The sequence below is a fragment of the Miscanthus floridulus genome, chromosome 3 (genome assembly GCF_019320115.1).
Source record: "Miscanthus floridulus cultivar M001 chromosome 3, ASM1932011v1, whole genome shotgun sequence".
NCBI classification, from domain to species: domain Eukaryota; kingdom Viridiplantae; phylum Streptophyta; class Magnoliopsida; order Poales; family Poaceae; genus Miscanthus; species Miscanthus floridulus.
The window spans coordinates 142,379,145-142,396,549 of NC_089582.1; the positions used below are offsets into that span (position 1 = coordinate 142,379,145).

Here is a 17,405-nt window from a genome sequence, read left to right on the forward strand (position 1 = left end):
GTGTTGGGGACCCCAAACCTGTGGATAATGTCAGTGAAGAAGAGCACCGCCTGCTCGGATTTGATTCGATTAATCGGACGAGCCTCGATCCATTTGGAGAACTTATTGATTGATACCAGTAGATGGGTGTAGCCCCCGGGGGCCTTTTGTAGAGGCCCGACCATGTCGAGCCCCCACACGGCGAACGGCCATGTGATGGGGATGGTTTGCAGGGCTAGGGCCAGGAGATGTGTCTGCCGAGCATAGTACTGGCATCCTTCACAGGAGCGTACTAGCTTGGTAGCGTCGGCGACCGCCGTCGGCCAGTAGAACCCTTGGCGGAAAGCGTTCCCTATGAGCGTCTGAGGCGCCGCATGGTGCCCGCAGGCGCCTGCGTGCAAGTCCCAAAGCAGGGCTTGGCCCGCCTCGGCAGTGATACATCGTTGGAGGACACCTGAGGGACTTCACCTGTACAATTCGTCATTGTAGAGGGCGTAGGTCTTGGCTCGGCGCGCAAGCCGTCGTGCTTCGGTTCTGTCGCTAGGAAGCTCCCCCCGATCAAGCCAATCGAGGAACGAGACTCGCCAATCCGTGTCCTGATCAGTCTGCGGAGGCTCGGTGTTGACTTCCATGACCTCGGGCTCGGTCGAGAGGGTCTCGGCAGCAGAGGGGGCATCGAGCTTTGCCATGGGTTCCACAGGTGGGCCCTCCTCTGCTGTCGAGGTCTAGCCAATGGAAGGTTTGTGGAGGTCTCTGGCGAAGACGTTCGGGGGGACCGGGGCCCGTGCCGAGGCCATCTTTGCCAGCTCATCGGCGGCCTCGTTGTACTTCCGCGCGACGTGATTTAGTTCGAGACCGTCGAACTTGTCTTCTAGGCGTCGTACCAACTTGCAGTAAGCCTCCATTTTGGGGTTGAGGCAATTTGACTCCTTCATCACTTGATCTATGACGAGCCGTGAGTCGCCACGGACGTCGAGGCACCGTGCCCCAAGTTCGATGGTGACTTGTAAGCCATTGATGAGGGCCTCATACTCTGCCATGTTGTTGGAGGCGACGAAGTGGAGCCGCACCATGTACGCATGTGTACTCCGAGGGGCGAGATGAACAGCAGACCCGCGCCTGCCCTGGTTTTCATCAGGGATCCGTCGAAGTACAGGGTCCAGCACTCTGTCTGAGTTTGAGCCAGTGGCAGTTGGGTGTCTATCCACTCAGCCATGAAATCAGCCAAGACCTGAGACTTGATCGATTTCTGAGGCGCAAAAGTCAAGGTTTCCCCCATAAGCTCGATGGCCCACTTGGCTATCCTACCCGAGGCCTCCCGGTGATGAACTATCTCTCCTAGGGGAAAAGATGATACCACAGTCACTGGGTGAGACTCGAAGTAGTGACGCAGTTTACGCCGGGCCAGGACCACGGCGTAGACCAGCTTCTGAATGTGGGGGTAGCATGCTTTGGTCTCGGAGAGCACCTCGTTGATGAAATAAACAGGTCGTTGGGTGGGCAGAGTATGCCCCTCTTCCTGCCTCTCTACCACTACGGCAGCGCTGACCACTTGGGTCATTGCGGCGACGTAGAGTAAGAGGGCCTCATCCCTGGCCAGGGGTACCAGGATGGGAGGATTTGTGAGCAGCGTTTTGAGTCTGTCGAGGGCCTCTTCGGCCTCGAGGGTCCAAGAAAAATGCTCGGATTTCCTCAAGAGTCAGTACAGAAGCAAACCTTTTTCGCCGAGGCGCGAGATGAAGCGGCTCAGGGCTACAAGGCATCCCATGACCCTCTGTACTCCCTTGAGGTCTCTGATTGGTCCCATGCTGGTTATGGCCGAGACCTTCTCTGGGTAGGCTTCAATGCCGTGTTCCGAGACTATGAATCCCAAGAGCTTGCCTCAGGGGACCCCGAACACACACTTCTCGGGATTGAGCTTGATGCCCTTCTCTCTAAGGCATTTGAAGGTTATCCTCAAGTCGTCGATGAGATCCTCGGCCTTTCTGGTCTTGACCACGATGTCGTCTACGTAGGCCTCGACGGTCCGCCCAATGTTGTCGCCAAAGACCTGGGTCATGCACCGCTGGTACGTGGCACCCACGTTTCTGAGGCCGAAAGGCATAGTTACGTAGCAGTACGTACCGAATGGTGTGATGAAAGAGGTCACGAGCTGGTCTGACTCTTTCATCTTGATTTGATAGTAACCAGAATACGCATCAAGGAAAGACAAGGTTTCGCACCCTGCAGTGGAATCAACGATTTGATCGATTCGGGGTAATGGGAAGGGGACTTTTGGACAGGCTTTGTTCAAACCGGTGTAGTCTACGCACATCCTCCATTTCCCATTTTTCTTCTTGACTAACATGGGGTTAGCCAACCACTCTGGGTGGGACACTTCTTTGATGAATCCGGCCACCAAGAGTTTCTGTATCTCTTCACCGATGGCCCTACGCTTTTGCTCGTCAAAGCGGCGCAGGCGTTGCCTCGTCGGTCTAGATCCGGCCCGGATGTCCAGGGCGTGCTCGGCGACCTCCCTCGGTATGCCCGGCATGTCTGAGGAACTCCATGCGAATATGTCGGCATTCGCACGGAGAAAGTCGACGAGCACGGCTTCCTATTTGATGTCGAGGGTGGCGCTGATCTTCAGCGCCCGGTCGTCGGGGCAGGCGGGGTCGACCGGGACGAGTTTGATGGTTTCCGTGGGCTCAAACGCCCCCACGCGATGCTTGGAGTCAGGCACCTCGCCACTGAGTTGGTCGAGGTGGGCGATGAGGGTCTCGACCTCCGCAAGAGCCTCGACATACTCGATGCACTCAACGTTGCAGTCGTATGCATGTTCGTACGCGGACTCAATCATGATGATATCGCTGGGGCCTGGCATCTTGAGCTTGAGGTAGGTATAGTTGGGGACTGCCATGAACTTGGCATAGCACGGCCACCCCAGGATGGCATGGTAGGGTCCCCCAAACCCGACTACCTCGAAGGTAAGGACTTCCTTGCGGTAGTTGGAGGGAGTGCCGAAACAGACGGGAAGGTCGATGCGCCCGATGGGTCGCGTGCGCTTCCCTAGCATGATGCCGTGGAAGGGGGCGATGTCGCCTTGAAGCCTCGACCGGTCGATCTCCAAGAGCTCCAGGGTATTGACATAGAGGATGTTGAGGCCGCTGCCTCCGTCCATCAACACCTTGGAGAGTCGGGTGTTGCCGATGATCGGGTCGACAACCAGTGGGTACTGCCCGGGATTCGGAACATGATCAGGATGGTCATCTCGATCGAAGGTGATCGCCTCCCGAGACCAGTCAAGGTACTGGGGGGTGGCCACCCTGATCAAGAAGACTTCTCGGTGTTCCCTCTTGTGCTGCCGCACCGTAAGGCACGCCGAGGGCCCCCTGAAGATCATGAAGGCGTTGCATACCTCGGGAAACCCGTCGTCCTTGTCTTCATCCTAGTCGCCGACGCCCTTCTGCTTGGCGTCGTCATCGGGGAGCCCAAGCCTAGCGTAGTAACGTCGCAGCATGGAGCAATCCTCGAGGGCGTACTTGACCGAGCCTTGGTGATAAGGGCATGGTTTCTTAAGCATGTCGTCGAAAGGCCTAGGGCCTCTGGGGCCTCGGGGATTCTTGTGTTCTATGGCCCCAACCAGATTAGCCTCCAGGACCTCCTGCTTCCCTAGGTGCCCCTTTTTCTTTCTCTTGGGGAGGTGGGAGGCCAAGCCCTCGAGGGCCTCGTCCCTCCGCTTTCCCTTGGAGTCACTGTCGGGGAAGATGGCTCCAACAGCCTCCTCGCCTGAGGCGAAGTTGGTGGTGATGTCGAGGAGCGCAGCAGCGGAGCATGGTACGTTCCGACCTAACTCTCAAACCAGGTCTCGGCAGGTGGTGCCGGAGAGGAAAGCCTGGACGATCTCTGAGTCACCGACGCTGGGCAACTCGGTGCACTGTTTGGAGAAGCGTCGGATGAAGTCTCGGAGAGACTCGTCCGGCTTCTGGCGACAGCTTTTAAGGTCCCAGGAATTCCCAGGGCGCACGTATGTGCCTTGGAAGTTCCCGACGAAGATCCTAACCAAGTTGCGCCAGTCGTGGATTTGTGAGGGAGGAAGGTGCTCGAGCCAGGCTCGCGCTGAGTCTGACAAGAGCAAGGGGAGGTTGCGGATGATGAGCAGGTCATCATCTGCGCCACCTAGCTGGCAGGCCAGGTGGTAATTGGCAAGCCAGAGTTCGGGGTTGGTCTCGCCGCTATATTTCACGAGATTGGCTGGTTGCCGAAACCGGGCCGGGAAAAGGGTAGCGCGGATGGCCCTGCTGAAGACCCGAGGGCCTGGTGGTTCAGGAGAAGGACTGCGGTCCTCCTCGCTATCGTAGCGACCACCTCGGTGTGGGTGGTAGCCCCGAGTGGGCCCCTCGTTGTCGTGGTGTCGTCGCCTGCTGACCACCTCATGGTCTCCCTACACCTCGCGTCGATTGCCGAGGCGGTCCAGAAGCACGGGGACCCTGTGGGCTATCGGCGCTCGAGCGTGCTCGGGACGAGCCGGGGCTTCCCTATCCTACCGAGGCGGTGCCGCGGGCAGGTTCGAGACGCCCGGCGGTCTCTAGGAGATCCCGGAGCTTGCCGCGGTCCCGCCGCCCCTCCGTGGTAGAAGGCTCGGCCATTGCGCGGACCAGCATTGCCGTAGCCGCGATGTTCTAGCTAGCGCGATTGAAGACTAGGGGTTGCTCACTCCCTTCGTCGTCATGGATGTGGTGATGCACATCGCGGGCCCTTCGTCGGGCTCCTCCGCCTTCGCTGCGACCTCGCTGTTCCTGTTCGTGGGAGTCTCGAAGCTGTTGCAGAAGAAGTTGGTCTTGTTCGACCTTGGCCTGGAGCTCACGGAGTTGTTCTAGGTCTGGGCGTTGAGGTCATGCAAGGGTGGGGGTCTCGTTTCGTGTGGCTGGCAGGACAATGCGTGGAGGTGTGGCAGTGCCTATACCTGGGCAAAGCGGGGAACGGCTACCTGCCCCCTCGTCCTCCTCGCCTGCCCTCGGCATCCCAAGCCCGACGTGGAAACATTCACGAGTGGGTCGTAGGTACCCTCGTCGTCGGAGTCGGAGTAGCCGAAACAGCAATCGCTTGTGGCCAAGAACTGGCGCATAGCCCCAGGGTCGTGGAGTCTAGAGAAATCCACTCTGGGCCATGCCTCATCCTCCTCTAAGGAGTCGGTGTGGGTGCTCAGGTCGAGAGCGAAGCGCTGGCGGCGTTCTGAGGGATCCTCGGTAGTGTAAGCGTAGGCGTAAGAGGTGGCGGCATTTCTCAACCCAAAGGGGTATGGGGATGGTGTCGTCGCCTGACTCTGCTACGCTGGGATCGGCTCCTCAGGGAGTGGTGGAGCGGATCTTGACGACTGGGCATCACCGCGTGCCATCGGCAATTTTCCTTTGTCCAAGCTCAGGCTAGACAGGTCCCCAGCCAGGGACCCTGTGCCAACAGCTGGTCATAGGATATCGGCGGGGAGCGGCGTGCCGCCCCGGATTCGCGTAGCGTCGGGGTGATCTTGCTCGCGTCGTGCCTGGCGAGCGCGGCGAGAGTGGCCGCCCGGGCGCCGCCTGCGCCTAGGCTGCCGGTGTGTGACTTCATCTTCGGTTGGTGGGGCTCCAGGAGTGAGGAGTACCATGTCGTACTTATGCCCTAGAGACATGAACTCTAGGCTCCCAAACCAAACCACCGTGCCAAGGCGCAATGGTCGTACGGGGCCTGCCATCTGGGACTTGCTGGGATGACAAAACTGACACGTAGAGGCCCCTACCTGGCGCGCCAACTGTCGGTGTTTTGGACCGGGGGTCCTCAACCAACCAGTGAATTTGAACTACGTGCCCCTAATCCCGGATGGTGATGCAAAGAGACACAAGGTTTATACTAGTTCAGGCAATCGATGCCCTACGTCCAGTCTGAGAGATCGATCTTGTATTCCTTGCACCGAAATGCTTGTAGTAGGGGGTTACAAGCTAGGGGAGAGAGGGAGCTAGTCCCAGGTCTCGGCAAGGTGTCGTGTGTGCCGCATGAGACGTTGCTCTCAGGCGGCTGGGATGTGTGCGTGTGTGTTTTACAAGGTGTTCTTCTCTTCGAGTCCCCCCCTAAGTGGCCCAAGTCCTCTCCTTTTATAGTTGAAGGGAGGACAAGGACAGTACACGTGTTAACTATGCGGCGTCGTGCCAACAGGGGCGGCATGTCCGAGCCCTGTGGCCTGTTCCTGTGGTGGCGTGGTCGTCGGAGTGGTCCGTCCTTGGAGCACTGGGGCGGCGTGCTAGTCCCATCCGATCCTATGCGTCGTGAGAGCCCTGGGACTGCCTCGGAGTGGGTGCGGCGGTGGACGTGCAAACCACTGTGGACGGACTGTGCGCGAGGCCGAGGCTTGGTCGGTGCCGAGGCTGCACCGCAATGGGGGTCTCGGCGGGCACAAACCCCGAGATAGCCGAGACCTTGGTGCACAGTGCCAAGGCTGTAACAGAACCGACCAATTATACGAAATTAAGTAAGAAAATCATCCGCCAGAGCAGACGATTTAGCAAACTTAAGCCCGTATAACCCAGTAGTCCATGAAATCACAAAGGTTTTCAAACCAACTTCCATTCCAGCCAAGATCGTAATAAGTTTAGCGGTCACCATCACATATTACATAAAAGTTCGCAATCTCAGATACATAAGAGTTTCAACATACTTATTACAAAACCAGTTCGAATAAAAGTAGCGGAAGCCATTTGTTCAAACCACACACACCCTCACGCGGAGTTCAAATATAGTGCCAGTGAATGATCATCTCCAACAAAAGCATCAGACGAGACGTAAGGAATGACCATGCCCATGGTCCTAAGCATCACCCATCGCAGGATAAAGGCAGTTGATACAGTAGCCGTAATACATCTGCCCATCTGCAACAAGTGGGAATAAAACCCTGAGTACAAGAAGGTACTCAGCTAGACTTACCCGACATAACCGAAAATTAAGTGACACCAAGGATTATGAAGGGCTTTATAGTAGGGTAGCTGACTCATTTGCAAAAGAAGCATTTTTAGCATTTCAAGAACCTTTCTAAAAGCATTATTGTCAAGTTAATTATTATTAACCTATCGACTAGATTTGCACCTAAACTAGAGCAAACATGTGATTAAGCAGATAATGATAACCAATGATCATTAAACAACTTCCATACTATCATATTCATTATAATTGTCCAAGTGTTCCATAACCATTTACTACGATGAAGTAACTCAAGTCAAGTGCTCACTATCCAGGAGCGATGGCGATTCGAATCGATTCCTAACCAGCTGGTGATTTATTCCTTACACAAACCTCACTCACCCGCTAAAGTGAGATATTGATCACCGAGTCAACTTTCCAGGTATCTCGAGTTTGCCAGGAACCACATGTACCCGGGGGCCGACCGACTGCACTTTGGTCTTATCATCTCGCCCCCGTGTCCTACCACACCTGCTCCGGCACAGTGCGCTGCGGGCAATCTACTCGGCCCAAAAAATCTCCCAGCTTCACGGTCGGAAGGTACTTTATCCGGCTAGCTAAATGTAAGGCATGCATTCAACATGACTTGAGGCCCAACAACGGTCGGTCCTTAATCGACACAGACGGAAACACTACAGTCCAAAACTCTGCAAGTCTCTGTCCGGTCTCAACTTCATTTAACACTTAGTTATACCATGACTTCATAGTCATCCAAGCAGATCCAGGTAACCACCTATAGCTCGTAGGTGATAGGAAATCACCCGACTTCTACCGGTCTAAGCCAGCTAAGCATTGACTCGACTGCGGATACCAGGATAACAAGGATATAGTATAACAAAGGTAAACAAGGTATAATGCAGCAACGGTTGCAAACAACTCCTGAACGTAATGCATCAAATAAAGTAAAGCAATGAATTAATAATTGCAAACCGGGAGAAAATGCTCCGGGGCTTGCCTCTCTCGAAGGAGCTCGGACGGTGATCGGGGCACTCCGAAAGTTCCTCAACGTCCTCCTCGTCGACTTTGGGCACTTCCTATGGCTGCACCTCGAGCTGCTCCTCGGGCTCCTTGGGTATGACGACTGGGTTCTCGGTTTGCGATCCTGTATGATGCAATGCGCGTAAGTGCTTATGCAATCGGTGCATCGGATGAGATGAATACAAGGGATATATTAAAATGCAAGGTAGTCAACATCATCCAAGAACATATACTACAAGCACATGTCATCTACTACATTCTCTTCTACTACTAATATGTTAAGTCAACATATCTTATTAAATGCTTCAAAGATACACCAAAGCTTCACTAATTTCTTAATCACACATAAAGCAACACTTAATTAAACTCTAATTAATAATAGGTTTGAATAGCAACCTCTATTTTTCTTGCTTAGAAAAATCTTAGAAAATTACCATAGCACATTACTACCCTAAGTAGTCTACTATCAGATTTTCATGGTATTTGAATGAGTGGATTAGCCTACACAAAAATAACAAGCTATGGCAGGATTATGATCATAAAAATACTTTGAACTGTGAAAAGTGTCAAACAATAGAGTTAGTATTTTTTCTAGGTTCTTCATAGCATACAATGACTGTACAAAAATTATCACATGCATGTTTTATACAAAGTTTGCTCTCTAGCTAAAATAACAAAAATTCAGCCATTAAAGGTACTTGAACTACACCTCAAAATTTTCCCACAGCACATGCATGAAACATATTTTTCCTAGGAAGTACATTACATAAGAAGATTAACAAACTTAGAAATCATATTTTTCTGAAGCCTATAGATTTTTCTACATATTTTTCAAGTTATCAGCAATATACATGATTAAATAAAATTCTACAGCAAAGTATCTCAAAAATGACATGCAATAATTTTCCCAAGTAGATCTGATGATAAGGAACCTAGATAAATTCATTTCAACAGATTTGGAGCAAATTTGAGTACCCAAACATTTTCCAAACCATTTCTATTTTCAAATAATAAAGAAAAATGAAAAACAATTCATTCAATCGCTACTGGGCCAGCCCGCTGGATTTCATCGGCCCACGGCCACTCTTGGCCTGCGCGGCCCGAGCGCAAGGGAGGGGAAAGACGGCCCAGCAGGCCGTCGGCCCACGGCCACTCGGCCTGGCTGGCTGAGGTAGAGGCCACGCCGGCGCTTGCGCTGGCGCGGCGACGTGGCTCGGCCACGAGGCCGGCGGCCATCTCCGGCCGAGACAAGGCGAGCTAGCGGGTGCATGCGATGCGCGAGAAGATGGTGAATGCGGTAGGGTAGCTAGGCGGGGCTAGAGAAGAGAAGGAAGGTGACTTCCATGGCGGCTGAGCACGGCGGCGCCATGGCCGTCGGTGGTGGGGCTTGAGGCAGCGCTACCTGGGCTCGGTAGTCGGCACAAACGCGAGCACGACTTGAAGGAGAGCGAGGTGGAGCTGCGGGTGCGTGCTTGCTGGCCGAGGTGGAGGAGCCACGACAGAATTCGCCGGCGGGTTCGTGGGCGCGGCGAGAGGCAGAGTTGGGGCGCTCGGCTCTGGCGAAGAGGAGAGGCAGCGCGGGAATGAGCCAGCGAGTGCACTGGCTTCAGCAGGTGTAGGCGGGCGTGTGGGCGCGGGCGCAGGCCGGCTGCGACGCGCGGTGGTGTCGACGGCGCATGGCCGCCACGCGGCGGGCAAGCTCTGCCGCGGTTGGGCGCGCGGCGCGGCGCGTCAGCAGGCAGGCGCATGGAGGCAGGCCAGGCGCAGCGCGGCGCTGGGCTGGGCCGAGCGAGGCGAGGCGCGTGCGGGAGGCTGGCTGGGCCGACTTCGACCGTGGGCCAGAAGTGAGGCGGCGGCCCACGAAGGAGAAAAAGTCCTTTTCCAAATATATTTTCAAGGAATTTTTACATGCCATCTTTCAAATATTATTTTGAGCAAGAAAATGACATCTTTTGAAAATGTACCAAAAATGAAAGTTGATTAGAATTTAATTTTCTACAACTTTGCTTTTATGACCACAGCCAAATTCTTTCTAGATTTTGAATTGTAAGGTCAAAGTCCACGTTTAACTCAAAACCCTAATTTTGGGAATTTATTTTTGAAGCCAAATTTTGAATTAATTTGAATACAAACCTTGCTCCAAAAATTGAACTAAACATTGCTAGATGATTTACAATAGTAGCCAAACATATTTTACTAACCTAGCAAGCAAAATCAGGGCAAAACAACTCTTAAACAGGTGTATGCAACATTCAGGTTTCACACATGTTTCAAATGTTTCAAAGCAGTGTTTCAATTGTTATTTACATGATTAGGCATGTATGATTAGGATGCTTGATGATGCATGATATGTATGATTAGCAGTGCCTAAATGCAGGCATAACACCAGGGTGTTACAGAGGCCCCGAGTGGGCGACTTATCTGGTGCGCCAGCTTGGAGGCGGTGATAACCCGGGCCAAGTTGTCCATGTCGCGTTGTTTTCGAGGCGGGGATCGCGGGGCACAGTGCAGTGTGGGCGCTGATCATGGGCACAGCGTCAGAACACAGTGGCCGGTAATCCCCGCCGTGCCCTGTCCCAGCCGGTATGGCGTTGATGCGACCTCAGGTCCCGTCGGCCATTCTGTGGCGTCGAGCCATCATCCGGCTGAGATTGCGGGAGTGGTTGAAGTATTAATGAGACATGACGTGCTGTCGGGAAGATCGACCGAGGCGGGGGCGACGGACTATGGATAAGCTGGTCTCGCGTGATACGGAGAATGAGGCCTCGCGCGGGACGGAGAGCGGAGCCTCGCGCGAGATGGAGATCGGACTCCTTGCCGAGGCCTTCCGTGAGAGTCCTCGCGCGATACGGAGAATGCACCCCCTGCCGAGGCCTTCCGTGGAGAGCCTCGCGCGAGGCGGAGATCGTGTTCCCTGCCGAGGCCTTCCGTGGAGAGCCTCGCGCGAGGCGGAGATTGCGTCAGGACGCCGAGACCTCCTGCATGAGGCTCGAGGCGAGGCGGAGGGCCTGGTGGGCTCGGATGTGGTGGGTGAGGGGCCCACGACTTACCTTCTAGCTTTGTTTTTTGATGGGACTTAAGTGACCCCTTTGATTGTTCACTCGGGGTACCCCGTTCTAAGGTACCCGACAAATGTAGAGCATGATGACTGTTAGCTGTGTCAGTTTATGGCATGGTGAATGTACCTGCCATCCACGGTAGATGAGCCAATTCCTGTTGTTTGCATCACGGTAACATCTCCAAGTCAAAGCTCGCTGCATGGAGCGTCTGCTGTGAAAGCAGATTTGCTTGTAGATTCACTTTGCTTAAATGGATGATAAAGCTTCGGTGGTATATATGTTACCTTGAAAATGGCGACATATAAGTTAAATGGTACTGCAATCTCTTTTGCAATTTCATCTGGGTGCATGTTGTATGCGTTTAGTCTTCCAATGCCTGTGTATTGTTGATGTGTATCTGAAATTGGTTAATGGTGATGGTAATTCATGATGTACCCTTTGTATTGGGTACAGATAATTGGCATACGATGGTGACGTAGTACCTTTGCTGTTTTGTGGTGCATCCATAGAGGACCAATGGATGTACCGTGCTTTGAACAGGTGTGGCTGAAGCCTGTAATATGCATTAGATATTATATGAATATGTCAATAGATGACATGTTAGTAAAAAAAGATCATATTTTTTGGGGGTACAATGCTAATGGTTCACCTGTCTGGCAGCAAGACACTATTGTGTTTCAACCTATGTTCTGGAACTATAGTAATTAGGTGTGTTATTAGCAAGAAGGGAAGCCTTTTCTTTAAGGAAAGAGAAATACTATATCTTAACTGTAGAAGTATGTGGCCACCTCAAACTATGCATGAAGATATGATCGGAGATACATGCAGTAGACGATGCATTTGTCTCAGTACTGTCAAGAGTGATTTGCTTGAATACAGTACTGAGACATGGATTCATTCTATGATAAGACAAAATAATTTTGATTGACCTCATTTTCTATCTTATTTAGTGAAGCGGAACTTTCCTCAGAAAATAAAAATAGCTGATGGGAGCATTTGCTTTAATTTCTAGCAGGTTATGCACTATGTAAAAAGAAAGTCAAATTTTGAACGTTTAAGGTTTAAATGAACCAGAAGTGTTCATTAAGCACATCGGTGACTTGGATTTCGAAAGGCATTAATATTAGTTGAAACTAATTAGAGTACCAGAACTGTCATTTGTCCAGTGCACGTAGCTCCCGCTTGCGCAGGGTCAGGGGAAGGGTCCAACCACTTGGGTCTTTTGTACGCAGTCTTTCCATGCATTTCTGCAAGAGGCTGTTTCCAGGACTTGAACCCGTGACCTCATGGTCACAAGGCAGCAGCTTTACCACTGCGCCAAGGCTCCCCTTCTAAGACAAGCTAACATTCACAAATCATATTCCATTCATCGTATATCAGCAGTTGCTTTGTGATATAGGATTATGGTTGTTCACTTCTTTTCCCATTTTTCAGATCAATCTAATCCTAGAATATATGAATAAGTGAGAAGCTTTAGAGATGATAAGAGTGTAAAAAATCTGTGTGAAGGTACTAAAGCAGTAAGTATATATTGCAGTAAAAAACCCTAACAAATTTACCTGAGCAACCAATATCCTAAATTCTCAAATCACAGGCATCCATTAGACACAATCATAGGAGGGTACAGTTAAGGATTTAGCTGCAGCAACGAATGAAAACAATTTTTGGATGCATTTACCATACTATATATGTCATCTCACTCGAAGAACAACAATTATTGATGCCTTTACCGTACTATTTATGTCATACATATCACTCGAAGAACAACAATTACTTTGGCAAAGAAGGAAACAATGGTTATCAGAAAAGTCAATAAGCTATGATGCCTTTTTCATTATCTTAATCAAGCATTGTATGTTTGAAAAGGACAAACAGTTGTTGTAAACCGATCAATCTGAATAACAATAGTAGAATAGAATAGAACCGGCAGTCCGGCACGTGAACGTGCATATGAATAACCACTCAAAATTGTGCCATAATATAATTCTGAAGAAGATTTGTTGAATATATAAAATAGAGTGAAATTGGTAACACCATAAGATCATGGCACTTCAATTCAGTAGGTGTGCCTTTTTAAGTGCACATGCTATGGCGATACAATTCCATTCCCTTGAAATTTGAGATAGAAACCTGCATACTACACATTAAATTACAGGCAATTAGGAGGACTAAGCATTATTACCTCATGATTAATAGAAGAAGCTAAACCAAGGCCAGCTATATGATGCAGCAAAAGAGAAATGGCTGCAGCAAACCAGGTGCCCAGCGGTGAACCCCTAATTCCGCATAATAAACAAAGCGGAAAGCATTCCTGTGGCATCAGGCCATTGGTGTATCAAAGAAGAATGGGAAAAAAAATCATAAAATGTGTTATTCACCTGCTAGCATAAATATCTGTTGGCAGCATAGTTTGCCAAAGGTGGCACCTGGGCAAAAATTAGGAGCTGGTAAAATATATATACATTATGAAGCCAAGGAGTGCATGACCGAAAATGGATTTTTAATAGAATTATAGGAAAGAGTTTAAATTACCAAGGGAATTCTTTTGGGCAATGTAGAACCCAGATTACATTAAAATATCATTTGGCTACAGTTAACTGCCATCTAGGATTCTAAAGAACACATTTGTTTCAGTTAACTGCCATATATAGGCAACCATAGTAGTTTACCTGAACCAGTTCAGCAAAGATTCTTCTTTTCAACAAAAGGAACATATGAGTCTGATTCATGAGAAAAGTAGCAATAACAAATGCCCCAACTTTCATAAACGGATGCTTTAATGAAAAGTGAAAAAAAAGGAAACATATCCTGCCAACATTGGTTGGCTTAGCATTGCTGGTGGTTCGTCCAGCTAGGTTGGAATGCAAAAATCTGGAAGAGCACCGTAACATATGAAAGGTGTACAACTGTGAACTTTGTAGTTTTATTGCTTGTGCATAAGTACAGGCAGGGAACGACAACAGTTGAAGATTGCTCATAAATGTGGGATGAATTCGTTCGATTCAGAAATGAATGATGGTAAAAGAACACAGCATAGATTGTGCACAATATATAGGCAATCCATGACATCTCGCTGCACAGAGGCATTAGATGTTTACAAATTGCATAGGAAGACAAGAGTTGTTGACTAATCAGGCCCTGAAGTTACTTGAGAATAATTCATTCCGCAGCTCTGATTCTGAACCCTTAAACTGCAAATGGCAAATACCTCAAGCCTGCAGGAAACATGTCGATAAGAGTGGGATTATCATAAGAAGATTAAGAATAGGCTGTAAACAAATTGCAACCTGCATGTGCCCACATGCTGCCTTTAGTGCTCTGGATCCCTAAGCTCATGCTGAGTTTTAGACGAAACCATTTGTCTGCAGAAGTAATTACTATGATGAAATGGCTACACAATAGGCTAGAGGTAAGTATCTCATTCTTGGGTAATCAATGTTACTCCACTGCACCAAAAATAGAAGGAAACTGATAAGAGTTTGAATCAATGCGAGAACAACATGACAGAACTTACTCCCTAAACAGATCGAGGAAGCATCGCGAAGAACAAAGGACTTATATTTTACTCACAAAGCTGCCATAAATAATTAGTGCTCCTAGAAACTACCCCCAACATGCATCTGTATTGGCTGAATTTTCTCTTTTTCTCTTAATTGGAACTCTTTGAAGTGAGAACCATGAGATGAATCAAAACTAAATGCAAAGAAGACAAATCACAATTTGCTTGTCAAATTATTCTGTGAACTCACATATTTGTTCTCCACGATTGCAAGCTGGACAGTAGGAACCCAAAACTGTAGCAGACATCGCATTCTCCTATCTAACAAACGTAGCACCTTGCCCTTTGTAGTGACCCTTGGTGTCCACCTCCGAACCTACAATTTTAGCAGACATAGGATTCTCCTCTATACATATACAAGAATAATACATCGGTAGTCAGTGAACGTATATGAACCAAGGGCAAGTAGACAAGGAAATTGGTATGTACCTTTGCATCGTCCAAAACAACATCTATATGTGGTATCAGACTATCATCAAGTGAGTGGTATCCCCGTATCCCATCTTATTAAGACACAGAGACAATTTGCTGCTTGCCTTGGTTGCTGATGTAGCATTGGAAGGAGATCGTTGGTGCCTCCAAAATACACAAAACAGAATAGGTAGAAAGAGATGTCAAAAACAGGAATAACCAATTGACCAAGCTAAAAAGAGATGCAAAAAATAGAGTGGTGAGCGCTATAAAAATAGGATATACAATCGCAGTGCCTAGATAAATCAAAGAAAACTGTGAGATAAATAATAGTAATTCCCAGCGGCATTTGTCTTGTAAAGGTTTGTAAAATTTCTGTCATAGCAATCGAAAAGGTCAGTTTTTTTGTATGAAGACAAGATCTTTAGAGGCCTTAGGAACATGGCTATGATCATTTGTAAATCCGCTTGGAGCCTCAAGGCATGCTGACAAATGGACCACTCTTAGAAATTGCATAATATAAGTGACAGCTCATGCCCAGTACCTCACAAGCGACTAAACATCAGATCATATCCTTGAGCAATGGGTATATAATTGTCATCACAGGCTGAAGAAAGGGAAAAACTGCATAATAAAAAAAAAGACATTGCCAAATTAGTAGTCGTTATAGAACTGTCTCTTTGTAGAAGGTTTGGGTAAGTAACTGTGGAGCAACAAATTATCTGGTCTGACCATTTGACGAGGTTTCCTTAACTAAGTACGGAATAACAATTTGAAGAATCCAACATATACGTACGACAACATTTTAGAAAATAGTACCCGGCATGCATGGATTTTAAAGACTAACACGGAACTGAAAGCAAAAAGGAGCTAGGAGAGAAGCAAGGCAGCACCTGCGTCTGTACTGGCTGGATTTGAAGCTGGGCCGGAGGCTTCTGACGGGAGCAGGCCGCGCCGAGGGGTACCCGCATCGTCGGGTACCGACGGGGCCCGGTCGAGCCGTTGCGCCACGAATCGCGGGCGGCGTTCCGGAAGTTGGCACCGGCCATTGCACGTCCGCGGAGGAGAGAGGATTCTGGGGGAGGAGGCATCAAATGAGGGAAGAGAAGAAGAGGACTACGTACCGGTAGATGTGGCCGCGGAGTAGAACCACTGGCGCGGCCGATGATGAAGTGTCAAGCTAGGGTTTCGTCGAGGCCACGCGGATCGACGTCAGGAGGCAGCGCCGAGTAGCTAGGGGGCAGCGGCGCCTGCAGCCAGCGGCGGGGATCCACTGCGCCGCGCCGTGCCGTGCCGGAAGGCAGCGACCGCCGGGGCCCTTCCGGACGGCCGTGCCGCACACCGGGGGTGCCGCTGACCTGGCCGCGCGCAGGGCGTGGAGGCTGCCGCGTTCGGGCCCAGCCTCTGCGCCGGCACGCCGGGAGAGAGTGAGAGGAAGGATAGGCGCGGTCGGGGGCAGGGGCGCGAGCGCAAGCGGCGGCGGCCTGCTGCGGGAGGAGCCGAGGAGGACGACGGGGAGGAGGGGGAAGAGGTAAGGTGGAGACCAGTTTTTTTTTGTTGTCTCTCGAAGGATCACGAAGCGAAATCAGAAGGCCGCGTATATATTTGGTGGGCCAGCTCCGGAGCAAAAGCCGCACAACACTGAGGGAAGTTGAGAAAAGCAGATGAAAGCCACGAAGGAGCTGCAGAAGCCGGTTCCAGCCGAATCCGCTCTGGACAACCGCGGCCACACGATCGAAGATCTGACGGCTGAAAATAATTCGGGCGACGTGGACGGTGGTTCCATCGGAGGAGCATGTCCGGCTTGTGTAGTTAAATGCGTGCGCTTGATCCGTAGCTCCATGTGCATGTGCCCGCCGCGCGTGCCCATGGACGATGGACCGACGCGGGCACGCGGCGCATCGCATGCTGCTCTCGGTGGATTCTGGTGCTGCACCGGACGTACCTGCTACGGCCTGCGGCGCGAGGCGCGTGTGCTATTCGGTGATGGTGCCGCACCTCTCTGCGACTGACCGGTGTAATGTACTAGGGTGTTTTGGTCCTTGGATCAGATTTTAGTCACGTCCCATTGGATGTTTGACACATGTATGCACGGAGTATTAAATATAGACTATAAAATAACTAATTATATAGATTGCGACTAATTTGCAAGACGAATTTTTAAAGCCTAATTAGTTCATGATTTGATAATGTAGTGTTACAGTAAATATGTGCTAATAATAAATTAATTAGACTTAATAGATTCATCTCGTAAATTAATCTACTCTTTTATAATTAGTTTTTTAATTAGCTTATATTTAGTTAGACACGGACTAAATTAGTCCCAGAATCAAACACTCCTAGTACGCTGTAGCTCTACTAGCAGTAGTACGCTGCAAATTTTTCTGCGTATGTCACCTACTACTAACATGCATCGATATTGGAAAGAAAAAAAAAAGGAGAACCTATGC

At 50.0% G+C, this 17,405-nt stretch overlaps 1 long non-coding RNA gene across 1 annotated transcript; it reads right to left on the reverse strand.

Annotated features, from left to right (window-relative positions):
- Positions 1-14,394: 14,394 nt before the first annotated feature.
- LOC136547312 (uncharacterized) lies at positions 14,395-16,564 on the reverse strand. The gene is made up of 5 exons (XR_010781535.1): positions 15,849-16,564; positions 15,500-15,579; positions 14,974-15,120; positions 14,735-14,890; positions 14,395-14,431 (listed from the first exon to the last, which is right to left on the reverse strand). It is a non-coding gene; the product is annotated as an uncharacterized lncRNA (long non-coding RNA).
- Between the last annotated feature and the right edge of the window lie 841 nt (positions 16,565-17,405).